We start from the raw sequence: 17,211 nt of genomic DNA on the forward strand, positions 1-17,211 counted from the left end.
GTTAGGGGAATGAGTGGAGGTTTAGGTTACGGAGAGCAGACGGCATCAGTTCTCTGGATTTCTTAATTAAGCACTGCGAACGGCAGGTTTAAAACCGAGAAGCGTATCAGGGAAAAAAGGCCGATCACACGAGGCGAGTGCCATTTATTGCTTATGACTGGTTATGCAACGACCTACTCGGCGCGGTGGGAACCTAGAATCATTCTTCTTACCGAATGCAGCTACATCTCGCCGTTGCACCACTGTTCTGAGGCTTATCTCTAGGTCCACAAGGTTAGCCGTAACGCTAAGATGCAAAATGTACAAAACAGGGGAAAAATATATGGCATGATTACGGCAATATAGAACTCTAAATTCAGCGATAGCTGGTGCATAATTGGAATGTCGTGACTTCAGCAGTCGGAAACGCCCCCTGCATTGCAGAATTGCAAGCTGGTGGTAACGGCGTAAGGTCGTTGCTGAACCACGCACAGTCAAACACAGAGTGTCTGTAACCGAATGAGCTGTCCAGGAATCGTTCGCGAGGCTGCTTCGCGGCTCCTTCGGCTTTCGTTTCGCTTGCTTTCAACGCCGGTTTTTTGCGGCTCCTGCGGCAAACATTACGAGGTGTTTATGCGATATCATCTTTGTTGCGGCTTCTTCGGCACGCATTACGTGAACCTGACGTCGACGCCTATTGGCTTTGAATTCTGCTGCACGACGTGCGTGGTCTTGACGGGTTCGCCGCTTTCACGTCTTAACACCTATGTAGCAGCAAGGTCTGCTGTTGCCGATTTTCCCACCGCATCGCATATTGCGCGATAACGTAAGGAGTTCGTTCGGCTGATAACCCAGCGTTACCACGTCGTCAGTCGGATGAAATCACGGAATCTCCAAAATCAAAGTATAGAAAAAGAAAACAGCCCGCATTGGGACTCGAACACAGGCCATCTGCGTGCCAGGTGGGCACGCAACGCTTAGGCCACGAAGGGTTTTCTTTTTCCAAGATGGACTTATTACAATGATGCGATGTTTGATACACATGAGCTATATATAAATAATAAGAAACACAGCTAAGTAACAAAACACGAGCAAGCAATCAATGCAGAGCACATGTCTAATACATCATAATACGACACATTTAAGCAACAAAGAACTAGAAATAAAGGCAATGGAGAGCACAGCACTAAGAGCGAGTACCACTCCGGTTTGAAATCGGTCTGGGCATATAATTCTTTTAGGTTGTACAGTCATGTTGGAACATACAACAGACATATCTGTTGTATGTTCAGCGCATGTGTCTGTCTCGTCTTCTTCCGTCCCTTCCGTCAGCGCTGTTTTGCCGTACCATTCGACATGAACCAACCAGCCCGACTCAGCCCTCTCCTTGTACAGTTATTCTACTGAAATGGTATTTTGCAGAAACAACAGATTCGCAACGTCGGCCCATCATGCGTGTTTTCCAGATGCTGTGTAATCCAATTAAAAATAACATATCTAAGGGTTTATCAGCATGTGGCAATGCAGTGAGATAATGTAGAGAATGCGGCGTCAAATTAAGTCCTTTTTTTTTAATGTTCGTTGCATGATGTCCCAGAAGAGTATTACATTCTTACAATTGGTGAAACGATGTAATCGTTTCAGGAGCATCACAATGGCGATAATGTACCGTAGATACAAAAATACCGTTTTTCTCTAGCCATGTTTGACCCGGTAATGTCTCAATGTGTAGCTCATAGAAAAACTTTTTTTGTACACGGCGAGAGGGGTATTTTACGTTCTCTCTTGAATGCGTCATATTCCGGTAAACCAAGATACACAGAATATGGGCGGAAGGAAGAGCATACAAATTAAATCCTTGTACAACCGTTTCCTCGATATTGAAAACAGGAACTCGGGGAGGGGGCGAACAGGAAGCGAACAGCCAAATATCCCTCATGCATGAATACGCCCAAACTCGGGTGATCAGGAACATTACAAGACACAGTGAAGCTCGGTTAAACATGAACTTTAAACTGACTTGCACGAACGCACGCGCTTCTGGGTGGGTAGTGTCCTGGAAAAGCATGAAACGTGAAGCTACCGGTTGGACATAGAGGTGGACTAAACCAAGGCCGCCAACGCTTACAGGCCGGAAAAGGCTACCACGCCTTATTGATTCCAAAGACGAATCGCACACAAAAGTAGCGAGAACTCTGTGGAAACGCTGGATATGAAGTCTTGTGCATTTAATTATTTGCAGTAAATAATAAACTTTAGTGGCGGGAAATAGATTACATGCGGTCGCCCTGTCAAAAATCGACGGACCACGGGGCACAAAAGTCTGAGCATAGAGCTGAAGAGTTGGCATGCGGTCTTTCCAGTAATGTGCACTGTGCTTATAGGCACTCAAAGGAGCGCCAAGGTACTTTAGTGACGTAGGTTTCTATTGTATACCAGAATATTCGGCAGGTGTCGTTCCCCACATACCAAACCAGAGACCGCAACTCTTAGCGCGATTATGAACCGAAGCCTTCCGTTATTTGAATAACCTAATCGATGCTTGGCTTATCAGCGCAGAAAAAGGCGAGGTTATCCGCGAAAGCTAATGCATTCAGTTCGTGACCCAAAATACGAAAACCATTGACGGACGGCTGCACTCAGACAAAGTGGCTCCAACTACAATGAGAAGAGGAGCGAGGACAATGCGCAACCCTTTTTCACAGACGACTGAATGCGAACTGGTTATGAGACACAGCCATTAACAATCACTGTTCCACGCGCTAGACCACGAAGGGGCGTTGGTTCAAACGTGTTAGGGGGGTGCATAGTGAACTGCGTTGCGGTGTGTATGACTTTGTAACGTGTGTTTGAGGTGTGTACTGATACAGTAATTTAAAAAAATAAAAGCCAAGTATCAGAAATGCGCGAAATTGCGGGGTATAATTAAAATACGCTGTTATAGTCCTTCATCGTACTGAAACTAGAATAATGAAGAATAAGCAGGTTCTTTCAGATCACGAATAGCAGTTTACCAATATCGTTCAAGAGGAAAGCATACAATAGTTGTATCTTACAGGTACTCACCGATGGGGCAGAAACGTGGAGTCTAAGAGACAAAGGACAACGCACCGAGCGATGGAAACAAAAATGATAGGCGTAACGTTAAGAGACCGCAAGCGGGCAGTGTGGGCGAGGGAACAAACGCGGGTTAATGACATCCTAGTGGAAATGAGGAGGAACAAATGGGCCAGGGCATTGCATGCAATGCGAAGGCAAGATAACCGCTGCTCCTTAAGAGTAACGGAGTGGATTCCAAGAGAAGGCATGCGTAGCAGGGGGCGACAGAAAATTAGGTGGGCGGATGAAATTAAGAAATTTGCGGGAATGCAGTGGCCGAAGCTGGCAAATGACAGGGTTAGCTGGAGAGACATGGGAGACACCTTTACCCTTCAGTGGGAGTAGTCAGGCTGATGATGATGATTATACTGAAAAAAAAAATTGTGTGTATGTATGTGAGTATGTAGTGGCATAGTATTCCGTGCAGTGTAATCTAGATAGTGATTGGTGACTGCTAACCAATAATTGTGATGGTGGTGGTAAAAACTTTTCTTTTAATAGATATGTTTGGGCCCTTGCACGTTCCCACTACACTCAAGTGTTCATAATCCTATGGTTAATGACGTCGGCATCCCGGTCCATGGCGGTCTTCTGCCGGACCGGTTCCTCAGAGCTCAGCAGGGTCTCCCAGTCCTCCCAGCTGGTGAGGTGCTCCAGGCCCCGCGGGAGTGATTGGTAACCGGTAACGTGTTCAGTAATTGTGGATGTAATCGATTACCTCGATCGGCAATGTGACTGTGGATTGGTATTCGGTAAGAAATGAAAAGAAAAGAGATAAAAAGAGGAAAAAGAAGGAGAAGGTGCTATCGGGTCTACTCTTAAAGCAGAGATGAGGTGTCCTCTTAGTTTTGCTTGCAGTTCTACATCAAACTGTGGCTGCCGCGGCAGGAATTATCCCTCTCTACGACTGAGCTCGTGCTTGGGAGCTGAATCCGATACCCGCTTCCCCACCATGGGGGATGTACAAAACTTGGAACGTAGGCATTTCCTCGCTTGTGACATCATCCAGGAAATACACTACGACAAGTGCAGCAATTACACAATGCTGGACTCATTGTTGGGCTCATTGTTTCGTATTCATCATATGACATGCCTGGTCAAACACACTTGCCTTTATCTCCGCTTCTGCGATCGCACGTTTCCTGATATTTTGGCAGGTGCACTCTAACGCTTTGTGGTGCCGATTATTCCTTGCGAAATGCGTACACGATGATTGCGTGCGCGAGGGTTAACACATGTTAGGTTTGCCTCATGGTCTCAGCTTTCTCTGGCAAAGTTCTTGCTGTCTTGTTTGTTAGTTTTCAGAACCCACAATCACACTTGACTGACACAAAAGGCTGACACAAAATGTCAGCCTTTGTGAAAAGGTAAAGGGTGCCAAAGTTTTCCAAGCCGTCTAGTGGGGCTCTAGTAGCATTTGAGAATGAGATGAGAATGAGCGTGCCTTTCACCTTCGGGAGATTTTAACGTTGCCGATGCGTAGCGAGCCGCTCAACATGAATCTGAAACTTTTCCCAAAAGCTGTATGATGTCTAATTAGGTACACTGCGGTGCGTTACACTTAACTTTTATTCTTCTTTTTGTTCATTTCCGACCGTTCAGTGCCAGTTCATGGCTCAGCCACTCATTATACTGTAATTATGTAAACGTACACGGTTGCCTTGGAATCTGACGCCTTTAGAGAATTCTAATCCTCAGAGTCACATGCAACGCTTACAGCAGTGTAATAAACACTAACTAAGCGTTGTTGTTTATTGCGTGCGAGCGCGTGCGCACACACACACACACGTCCGCACGCACACGCACGCACGGACGCGCACGCAAACGCACACAGACGCACACTAAAACAAATTTGTAAATTTCAGAGGGACACCTGAACAGGACAGGTCCCCAGCTCGGCACCAATGAGAATTGCTTGATGTGTCACCAAGATGCTCTGGTATTGATTTGGTGGGCGTCAAACTGAGCAAGATTACTGAGTAACGTGAGGTTGACACAAGAGCAGCGCTCGCTTAGACAACACGATACTCATCCTCTCAATTGCTGTAGATGCACATTTGGGCATGTAAGCGCTAAACTGATTCATACCAACCTGGTGGCCCTTGATCCGGCAGCTGACTTAAGCACAGATGCTTAACTGACCCATTGTATTATTTGCTGTCGAGGGCGAGATGATATAAGTGAGATTTCATAACGCATCTTGTCATTATCTGTGGCCGGACAATGACCAACTCAAGAGCGATTATAAGTGAGGGCGGGTAACCGCAACATCAGTGCAAAGGCAGCTAGGCCAAGATCTTTATCGAACAGGAGCAGTACATGTGTGGGTATTGCCGCCTTCATGCCATTCTGCATGATGAGCTGATTATAGTGTGAGAAACCCCTCAGAGAATGGGATTAGAAGAATAAGTCAAAGTGGTAAGAACCAAGGACCAAAGGCAGACACTTTGCAGTTAGAAGTGCCAGAAAAACTGTGCCATCTTTAATAGAATATTGTGGCCTCCTGTAATGTTTTTAGAAACAATCAAGGTGAAGGCCAGGATAAGCAGGCATGTCAAGTTGTTGTTCCAATCAGGAAAGAGAAGTCTCAGCACTTCTTGCCTAAGCGGCGATTTATTTGATTCTGACCTTGAAAAATACTCGAAAATCACCTTCAAGGTCATTCAATTGATTGTTTGCATAGGACTGCTGATTTTAGACTTCCGCTATAGTTTCATGTGTAAATCTTATATTCTATACCTTGTATCTAAAATTTGCATTTTGAGGACATCAGCATATGTGACAGCATTTGCTGAACTTGATCGCAGAAGCTTGTTTGTTTGAAATCTGGATGGCATGTTGAAAAACAAGAGGAAAAAAGCGAAGAACAATAGAGGGGACAAATCTGCTCTCCTGCTACAGCTTTCACCTGCACCCTTCAAAACACCCGAACACCAACTAGCCCAAGAACGAATTCTGGCGTTGTTCTCAGTCTTTTACGAATCAGCTGGCAGAGCACCTTTCGTTTAAAATTTAACAAGAACTGTAAATGTACATGGAAATGTTATGAAATTAACTAGTAAGCATGGTTGCCCTGGTTACTGACTTTTGCAAGGAGTAGGTAGTCATCATCATCAAAAGCATATTGAAGACTGCAACGACAGAGGGGCAAAACGGAAACTGTTTCTGCCTGCTGGTTACCAGGCAACTAGGCCTAGTAATAAGCACCCCCTATCACCTTTCCTCTTTGTTCCTCGTTCTGCCGGAGACCTGCAATCCTATGCGCACGGAGCAGAGCGGCGATACCCCGAGAACAATGGGGTTATGTATCTGGTGATTAGATTCGATATCGACCTCAAAGACGGGAGGCGTGCCAGAAGCGGAGGCCAGTTGACGTCAGGGGCAACGGTGAAACAGAAACGGCATTCTTTACAAACAGATGCGATACAGGCGCGAAAGCTCGCTCGGTAGCGCCACTAGAGAATGACGCAGAAGACAGGAACTCGCAGAGCAGACGGCTTGTCGAGGAAAACTGCTAGCTATGCTGAAACCGAGGTGTCGTACCGAATGCGAGCATTATCGTACGCACAATTTCAGTTCCTGTCGGTCGGAATCAGACGATGCTGTGAACACGCGGTGATTATGACAAAGAGCGCACGGTACAACAGGGCGTGGATTTGAATGAGACTTTTCATACTGACTTCAGTTTTCTGCCACTCTGTTTTCTCCTTCATGTTTTTTATCCCCTCACCCCTTTCCCCCTGTGTAGGGCAGCAAACCGATTATTCTTCCGGTTAACCTCCCTCCCTTTCCTCTTCTCCTTCTTTAGTTCTGCCGGTTACGAAACCGCCAGTCAAAGCCTGACATCTGGGCATCACTAGCTACCATTTCTTGGAGCATTGGTGGATGGCTGGCAAGACGCCAACATCAAGTTTACCAAATTTTTGAATTTTCATTTAAATTTAGCTGTAAGTCTCTTGGAGCTCACCCTCCTTTGAATTAAATACGCCGAATAGCAGCCTAGCTCTACCGAATTTTATTTCTGCAATTACCCCTTTACGTCACTTCCGTGCTTTTCCGTCACCAGTCCTCCGGCCGTTTTTGTTAGTCTACTACTGCGGATACGTTCACGTTATCTTGATTATATCTGTATCCGAAGGCTTGCTTGGTGCTGATCATGCCGGTTTGAATGCCTGAATGGATGCTCATTCTACTAAAATATGCTTGTCCCTTCAGACTTACTACACACTACATAATTCGTCATCGTGGGTTTATCTCTTTTTCTAATTCCGCGTTCTGATGCTCCATGTTCCAATGAGGTTAGAGGACAGGAATGCCGTCCATGGGCTAGGAAGTAACCTATTTGTGACGCGCTATACAAATCGTGTTTCTACACAATATTTGTGTTTCGAGCGGGCACGAGCTAGTTAGTCTCAACGCTGCAAGTGGCGTAGCAGTTAGCCAATATCCGAGGTTTCGACAAATGCGAATGGATGGAGGGAAATTTCGTATAATTATATTATTTTTACCAGACAACGACGAAGTGGATATCTGGGCTTTTCACCTTATTTTATTATTGTATTTTTTCTCTCTTTCAGTCAGTGAAAAATTGAACCATTACATGCGTTGCATTCGAATTTGCACAAAAAGCCACCGTCCCGTCTTCGAACTCCCAGCTAACAGGTCCCCTGTCGTTGCGTCGTCTAATCTGTCAGCCCATACCCTATTACTACTCCTTTTCCTCCTCTATATGCACTCCTCTTTCCAGCAGTTCACCGCCTGTGTTTGCCCCCCCCCCCCCCCCCCCCCTCCCCCTCCCCTTAGTGGGTATGTGCCATTTTGTTTGAGGCCAACCAACCAACCAAGAAGACGACGCTGAAGGTGTGTGCGCACGAGTATTTTTCTAGCATCAGGTGCGTGAGGTCATTGAGTTCCACCTAGCGGCGCAGCACAGCTCCTTGTAGCATACTCCACGTAGCAGTATGATCAAAGGCCGCTGGTACTCAATACGTTATTTTGACTCCTATTGCTCGAACGTAGCAGGCTTGATGATGGCTGAAACGCAACCGGCATAGAAGAAGTGGGCACATATTTCCGCTATTCGCTTTCTGGGGCCTCGGTACATTGTGTATACTTTCCTCATTAGTGGTTGTGTCTGGTGGGACGGAGTTCTTTATCGGCAGGCTGCGTTCCACAAGCAACTTAGCTCTGATCTCGTGCTTCCTTTCTCTTGACGTAGATGCATTGAGCGCCTTATCAGACAATGTGTGCCGCGGCTTTCTTATCTGCCGCGGATATCACGAATGAGATACGTGTCACGGGTGCAAAACCTTAGAATGCATTCAAATTACTCTACCTTCTTGCACTTGGTTAGATTTAAAATTCTATCACATGACACACGCCGACTGTCGTGTCCAACATTCTGGTACAAAAAATGTGAAAATTGGAAAAATTTAAGATACTCCTATCGAAATATTGAAGGTAATGGTTGATTATTTTGGTATTTACCAAAATCTTTTGTTTAAAGTATTTCCATCAACCGCATCGAACGCTTAAGACTGCCATGGAAAACCAATGGGGAACGCTTTTGACGATTGCAAAAACGTTAATAAAAAAAAAAGATGCTAGACTGTCTGGGTTATCTGCAGATATGTTCATCGTTATAGTGAAATCTTTATGAAAAAAATTGCGTTCATCAAGGGTTTCCCGTTCAAAAATGCTTTTGTCCGGAATTGTTGGGTATGCACATTCGATCGATACGCCATGTAAGTTGAAAAATATAAGAAGGCACTTGGTTTAGTGAATACAGAAACGTTTATACGTACGTTTTGGTGTTCAGTGGACAGAAAATGGCGGCAACCGCATCCCGATGTAAGCCATGTAGACGTTTACCCTAAAGATGACGGATGTATATTACTATTAGTAACCCTGATGTACCACTCTCGCGCTGTCTATGGTTATTTTGGTATTCCAAAACTTCTCACGACAATATGTTTCATGATCGTGAGCTGCTTATAGAGTGTTGCAAAACTGGCGAGAAAGCATGCGCAGAAGTACAGCACGTGGAGCTGTCTTGCTTGCATGAGTTTATAGACACTCATTAAAGCGTCATTGCTCCTATACTGTAAGTGCTCTCAATAGTATTCTATACTGATATGATCGGTAAGCAGCAAAAGACCATGACTGCAGAGATGTGCATGGGTCAGCTGTTCTTATTCATTTGTGAGAAGTTCATATTCAGCATGATTTTTAATAATGTGCTGCTAGTGCTATTCGATCCTGACCAGCTGCTGGCGTGAATGTGCCGCTCCACACTTAAAGGTGCACTAAAGATGATTCTCAGCTAGTCTCTTTACCGCGGTAACTCTATTTACACCCTTCAAGCATTCTTAGAAACTCCGAATTATTGTTCTGTGTGGCATATTTCTCTAATTAATCGGACTGAACGTCCCGGCTCTCGCCTTTTTTTTTTTTTTTTGAACTGACCTCCGAAAAGAGGAGGAGTCAACCAACGCGTGGAGTGCCTTTCACTTCACCCAGTCGCGTGGCGGCTTGCCGCTCTGCCATCGGCGGAGTGATCCGTAGTAATACACGGGGTCATCTGCGAAAGCAAAGGACCCACGTGTATATTTATTTCCCTGGGTCTAATTTACGGCTATGTTGTCTGTGACTGAAGCCATTTATTCACGGGAACCTAAAAACAAAGACAAAATAAAAGCGAAAGCGCCGCCGCCACTCGACTTGCTGAAAGGCACTCCGCGCGTTGATTCACTCCGCCTACTCTCGGAGGTCAGCAAAAAGAAAAATTGCGGGAGCCGGGACGTTTAATCCGATTTAATGGGGAAATAGGCGGCACAGAACAATAATTCCATGTTTCAAGAATGCTTGGAGCGTGTAGATCGAGTTCCCCCGGTTGAGAGACGAGCTCAGAATCATCTATTGTGCACCTGTATCACGTGATCACTACAGCGAGAGTGCAGTGGGCCAGCTCCGATAAGCTGATTCATGATGATCAAAGTAAGTTTTATGCTACAAGAGTTTAGGGGCGAAGTAAAAAATATGCCCAGGCCTAGCTTGGTTAAGCCAAGAATGCGTTGCATATTGCGCGGTCTTTTTGCGCGAGGTATTGCTTGGCGGCACTCGATTTTCTCAGCAGCTTTTCCTCCGTGACGTATGGATGGATGGATGGATGGATGGATAGGAGCGCCCCCTTTGAAATGGGGCGGTGGCAACCGCCACCATGCTCAGCCGTCCTTTTTTTTTCTTCTCTTTTCTCTTCTTTCTTTTCTCTTTTTTCTTTTTGTTTTTTTTTTCTTTTTTTGAAGTTCTTTGGTGGCTGCCCGGCCGCGCCCAAGGGCTGAACTGAGTGATTGCAATATGCTACGCATAAAAGGGAGATGCATGTAAAGAAACTTGATTAGAAAGGAACCAAGACAGTCGAGGTCAATCCCAGCCACAACGCTCTCGGTCTGCGCACTGTTCTTTCTTTGAGCCCTTCAGGCGCTTATTATTATCCTGTTGGGAAAAAGTTCAAAAATGTCAGAATTATGTAAGGACTGCATGCCAGGACTATAGAGAAAAAATCCTCCTCCCCCCTCTCAGATGACTCACTCTGGTCCCAATTAAATGGCTTTTGATGCAATCCTATCATAAGATGCCGCTGTGCAAACTAACAAGCAAATACTTGCAAAGCAAGCAAATTAAAACACACCAGTGCCATCTACTGAAAAAGGTGAACGTGTTCCCCTTAAAAACAATGCGCCACCTTTGTTTTGCATGCCTGGCTTAAGATTGTATCGGCCAAGATTTTTCAGATGTCTGTACACTTTTTTTGATGCGGCTGAATTTTTTTTTACATTGGACCTTGTATACGAGTACTTAACAACACCCAGATCTCTTAGACAAATTTAGATGCAGCGCTTCTAGGGGTTAACGTGGTTGTAACATCCGAGCAAACGCGCTTTGTTTGTTTTATTGTTTTATTGGGGTTTTACGCCCCAAAGCGACTCAGGCTATGAGGGACGCCGTAGTGGAGGGCTCCGGAAATTTCGACCACGTGGGGTTCTTTAACGTGCACTGACATCGCACAGCACACGGGCCTCTAGAATTTCGCCTCCATCGAAATTCGGCCGCCGCGGCCGGGATCGAACCCTCGTCTTTCGGGCTAGTAGCCGAGCGCCGTAACCACTGAGCCACCGCGGCGGGACTCAAACGCGCTTTCCTCGAGCTATTATTTACTTCGGTTATAGGATAACAGGCCGGTTTACAGTACCTGGCGCAGGATAACTCGCTGGCTCCTCCGCAGTGGTAGTGACCGCAATTTGCTTGTCCCTCGCGGAAGCTCGGCGATATGAACACCCTGCTTTTTCGTGTTCGGTTTCTGTATGCATACCCGCTATCAACCGCGTAATGCACGGGGCCGAGGACCTTACCCTTCCTGCTATCGTTTACTATTTATTTTCTAGTGTTTACTCACCTATGTGTCAATGGCAGTCAATGACGCTTGGCTCGTTCCGTGTGCAGAGGCCGCGGCAGTTCATAACTCGCAGATCCGGCAGTGAGGTCAGAGATAAGCCGTTTGCAGGACGCTTGCGCCACTGAAATGCAATGCTCGGGGTTGGCCTGGAACGCTAAAGGCGCCGCTGGCCGCGCTCGTACGGAAAGAAAACTGTGGCAGCGGGTTAAAAATAGCGCGGATCGTCACGCATTCCACATGCCGAGATTTTTGACGATTTATGTAGTTTTCATATTATAGAAGCTGCCTCGAGCTTGCGAATGCGGCGGCGGGTCTTAAAGGAGGGCGAGCTGCGCGCGTTGCAATAAATTACTAAGAGATGAACTCGTAACGGACATTGACACCGAGCATGGGCTAAGCCTGCAGGGGTAATCACGGAGACGACGCCTTAAAATAAGTATGAATCTTCGTGTCCTACATACTAGAAAAAAAATTTTGAAAACTGAAAAAGTGCACGATACTGTTAAGGAAATATTGAAGGTAATGGTCCATTCTTCTGATATCTATCAAAATCTTACTTTTAGAGCGTTCCCATCGATCGCATCGAACGGTCAAAACGCCATAGAAAACCAATGAAGATCGCTTTTGACGGTAGCAAAAACGTTAATGGCAAAAAAAATGCAAGACTGCCATCGAGGCATCTGCGGGCATATAGATTGTTATAGTGAAATCTTACATCATATGAAAAAAACTGTGTTCGTAAACGGTTTCCCACTCAAAAATGTTTCTGTTCAGAATTGTTGGGTACGATGCGCATTCACAGATAAATTGACTGCCAAATACTCTCTACCCCGGGGGATTCACCTAAATATTTGGCCCTAAACTGTCTGCCGCCTAGTAATCATGCCTGTTATTGGCTAAAGCACAATTTGGCTTCTCATTGAGTATAAAGAGTAAGGTCGACCAAAGGCGGGAACCGGTGTGCCGATATGACACTTTGCAGCCTGCAGAATGACTGACTTGAGTGAGTAGCAGACGTATTCAGAAGCAATGCGGCATGTTGCACTAATAGCAACGAGAAAGGTAGGCGCTGCGCCTCGTGAAGGAACGCAGGAACACGCAGGTCTTTTGGGTCACGTGACAATCGTTTCTCATAAGGCTCCCTCAAGACCACGGGTCCTAGCAAACACAACCTAAACGCATATCGCTCCAAATGATGGCAGAATGATGTGAGATGTTGTAGAAGCGGTACTTGCGTCCATTATCGGGAAAATGGGTCCAAAGCCGCACCAGCAACAACAAATCCATGTTTCTTTAACGGGGTTTAGTAGGGAAAGAAGTAGCTCTGCCGCAAAAAGCATTCGCACTTTCGGACAATGGCACTGACGTTATAGCGGATCTTTGTGACAAATGGCCTCCGCTACACGACAGGATGTTCTGAAGTCACGGCCTTGTGACGTCATTCCCCACCCACGCCAGCCGTCGCTGACAACACCGGAAAACCACCCTGTTGCAATTAATTTTACAACAATGTGCCACTTACTTGCCATGTGGCAACTACTGCAATGTTCCACTTGCTAGCGGTTTGTGGTGCTGCATTTAACATCGCTCTAAATGGGACAGTCGAAGCATGTGATCCTTTAGGCGCATGCGTAAAAAGCGTGGAGCTGATGGCTAGAAAAGCTGATTCACACACAGAGTTAGGCTATGCCTATTTTTGGTGACGGTGGGACGAGACGGACATCTATACGGATGGAAGGAACAAGTTGAAGTAATGGAGGACAAGTTGTCAATAGATGCCGATGTTTCGTGCAGACTGCACTATTTATTGCCGAAGTGTGCCAAGCGGTTGTAATGCGGTTCACTGTGTTGCTCCATCGCCTGTTATTGCTGCTTTATTATGGGGTACTACGTCATTCTCTAATATCAAAGTTTGAACCTGTGCGTCAGGAAAAGATCTTCGAAGTATTAATAATGTTTTGTGATACGAGCATACCCAATTTATCTGTGCGGTAGCTAACGCCACCCCTTCCAGAGTTGTACGAAACAACGTTACTAGGGTGATATAAATTAGGTGCGGAAACTTAATTTTCCTATTACAGGGGCATCAAACGAAACACGCGAGAACGCATGTGCACTGTACGCAAATAGGTTTCATTGGTTTTTAGGAAAAACACTTGCGAATTATGTGTTTAATGTAGTGGTATAGCTTTTAGTTTCTATTGAAGCACGTACCTGGACATATTGCGTGTTTAAATAACGTTGACTGTGGTTGTATTTAATTTGAAAATCCAAAGTTTACTGACATTGCTGCTGCTGTACTTTTCACGATGTTCAACGCAACAAAGATATGCAACATTGCCAATTTATGCGTGCAGCGCCGGCCGCTCTTGAAGCCTCTTTCAGGGCTTTCTTCAGCGCCCTCAGATCTTTTGAACTCGAATAAACTGAATGATCGGTTGATCACAAAACCATTTTCATGCTCGCAAGCTGTTCTTTCAAGTTATCTTTTTATATTCCTCCCTTCCTAGTACTACTTGATGCATTGCTCCCATGGTCACTGCAGTACCCCTGCTTTTGCTCTCCAGACTTCAAGCTGACGTCACCTATTTTAAAACTTGGTCCAGTTACGACCAATGGTGTGGACCTAGCCTAGGTTGGGGCCAGCGGTGCTTCAACGAGCCAAAACACACGTGCGCTTTGTTTTCCATCGCCACGTGGAGCGCTTTCCATCGGGTCTGTTTTTCTCCGCGTAAACTGTATGAGGGCACGTCCCCCCCCCCCCCCCCCCCCCCTCTTTCTCTACTCCCGAAGAGGCGCATATAAACAGTCGGCGTCTGGTTTGGTTTTGAAGTTTAACGCGCGTGATGCCGGGAGCGGGCTGGCTTGCCGTTATAGAGACCCGTTCTCTTTTAAAATTGCTTACAGTACGGCGCCGTTTCCCGACAAACACGTGTTCCTGTAATAAATACCTCGCATATTTGTCTCGCTTAGCGGTAGTCCTATGGAATGCGGTGGCACGAGACGGCTTTGTTTTCGTTTACACAGCTCGCTGAATCACCATCCATCGCAAGCTCCACCAGCACCTGCCTTGGGGCTCACTGGTGTGCGTGAAAGAATGCCCGACGTGTGACCTCGAGAGCTGGAAAGCGTGGCTGGTATTCCGATTTGTCATTCCTGGAAAAGAGTGCGCCACGAACGGTGCGGGAACAAGTAAATTCGCGCAAAACGAAAATGCGCGCTGCTTTCAGCGCAGTCAGGGCAGGACACTAACGGTGTTCTTATCCTGGCTTGCAAATCGCCTGTGTTCAGCATGGCGTGGCTGAAGAGTGCTTGGCGCAGTTAAGGAATCCAAACAGGATGCAAACGGCAGTAAGTCACTCGTGGGCGGTGCGTCAGCACTTCGACAGAAGTAGTGTTGTTTTCACTGCTAAAAGCCCTACGCTGTTTGTGTTCTCGTTGTAATGAACTGTAGACAGCAAGTTTAACTTAGACTTCTGTGCTATAAGCGACGTGCCACGAGTGAGACCTGCCAAACAAAGGTGCGCAGTGACATCGGTCGCAGCGCCAACTTCAGTCTTTGTCTTTTATTCCAGTAATTGAAAAAAAAAATGTCCCTTTGTATCACTTCGCGCATAACCGCGTCGAAACTGACATGTCAGTGCATTGTTAACAAAAAGGAGTAAAAGAAGAGGAAATCGTTCTCTAACACATCCCTTTTATAGAAGAGTGTGTGTTAGAGAATAGTTTACTCATTTTTTACTCCCGCATAGGCATATTCGAGTTTCGAGAGTGACCGCATACACTTGCTATATCCGCAGCGACTGAAGTTCTAGTGTATGGCGGTGGTGATCGTGGCGGTGGTGGTCGTGGCGGTGGCGCAAATAAACGTTCGGTATCTAACAGTGTTTTTTTTTTCTTGTCGTAAGTGCATGTCGGCTTAAACATCGTCATGCAAACGAAAGCACAGAAAGGTTTAAAAAGTAACTTATCTTTGGAGCGTTGCCATAGGCGTGCTTCGTGTCTTTCACAAAAAAGCTGTGCTGAACGTAGGAAGAAATCTTCGAGAGGGCTGCGCTCAGGCTGTAGCGCACCATGTTATAAGTGTGCACATAACCATCGCTGTGCCACTTAGTTGTCAATGCAAGCGTAAGACGCGCAACAGACTTCTTTAGATTAGGAACTTAAGCTGCAAGTGAACATCAAAGTAGTTTGGGGGACTTTATTTGCGCCCATGCTTGAATGCATCGAAAATGAAACGCACCTTCTATACCGTCACCTGCAGGAACGTCTCAATAATTTCCATCCATACCTCGTCTCTCGTGTTTTCTTTCAGTTATATAGTGCTTGGTGCACTCTATTAAGAGTTCACGGTTTCGATATTCTCCCGGGATAACCAGATTCCGATGAAAGTGGATAGATAGTCGCCTAAGCACCTTGATTACGGTGCAGATAAATTAGATCCAGGTGACGAAGATTAATCCGGTGCTTCTTAATAAGTTGTGCTTCAAAGCTCGCAGTGAAACTCGAGCACTCAAAAATTCGTTGTTTAACTTCGACTAGAATCCTTGTTTTTCTACACGGTACCGCAATAAACGCCGAAAGGGCTTTCAAATACTGTTGTAACTGGGCTTACTACACCGCTCGTATACTGATGAAGTAGCCGTGAGGAATTGTAAGAGTACTCTCGCGTGTATCTGTAATCCCTACAACCGTTCTTTGTTACGCATCGCAATTTTGGAGTAGTGGGACTCTTTTTTTTTTCCCGTCTACGAATATACAACACTTGATCGGGGCTCATGCCCAGAGCTCAGAATCTGGGACCCGAGAAACTTTGCACTGCTCACAGTCGGGAGACTGTCCAGCTGTTAAGAGATTACTTGTGCGGTGATCTCTTGTATAGTTCTTGGGACATACAACCAGGCCCAGAGTAGCCAGCGCGCAATAGGAAAACGCGACACAAGGCAGATTTTTGTTGTTTTCTTTTTTTTTGGAGCGAAAACAGGGGGTAGGGGTTTTGTACGATGAAGAGAACGGACGACTGCGATATCTCAAGCACTTGTCATTTCATGAACACAGATTTCAGTTGTCACTGGCACCTTTTATTTCGTTGCACATTAGCCTACTCTCAAAGACGACAGCAAAGCGAACGGAAAATGTTTGTTTCTATTGAAAGCCTGGTCGCAGCAGTGATCCATTAATAATACCGACATCTATGGTGTCTCACTTTTACTAATCTCTCCGATCAAATGGGTCTCAACAAGCTAGTTCAAGCTTGCAACCACCAGGGGCAAGCTGATTCATTTTAATATAAACCGGGGATAACGTGAACGGAAAAAATGGCAGGGCACCTGTACTGATAAAGGCTCTTCGCCTTCTAAGTGTTCTGTTTTGTTTTTGTTTGCTCAAAGAAAAGTGTCGCGCGCGCGCGCGCACGCACGCACGCACGCACGCACGCACACACACACACACACACACACACACACACACACACACACACACACACACACACACACACACACACACACACACACACACACACACACACTGACTGACTCACTCACGCACGCACGCACTCACTCACTCACTCACTCACTCACTCACTCACTCACTCACGCACTCACTCACTCACTCACTCACTCACTCACTCACTCACTCACTCACTCACGCACTCACTCACTCACTCACTCACGCACGCA

Source organism: Amblyomma mixtum, chromosome 6 (genome assembly GCF_055824585.1).
Source record: "Amblyomma mixtum isolate Tamu chromosome 6, ASM5582458v1, whole genome shotgun sequence".
NCBI classification, from domain to species: domain Eukaryota; kingdom Metazoa; phylum Arthropoda; class Arachnida; order Ixodida; family Ixodidae; genus Amblyomma; species Amblyomma mixtum.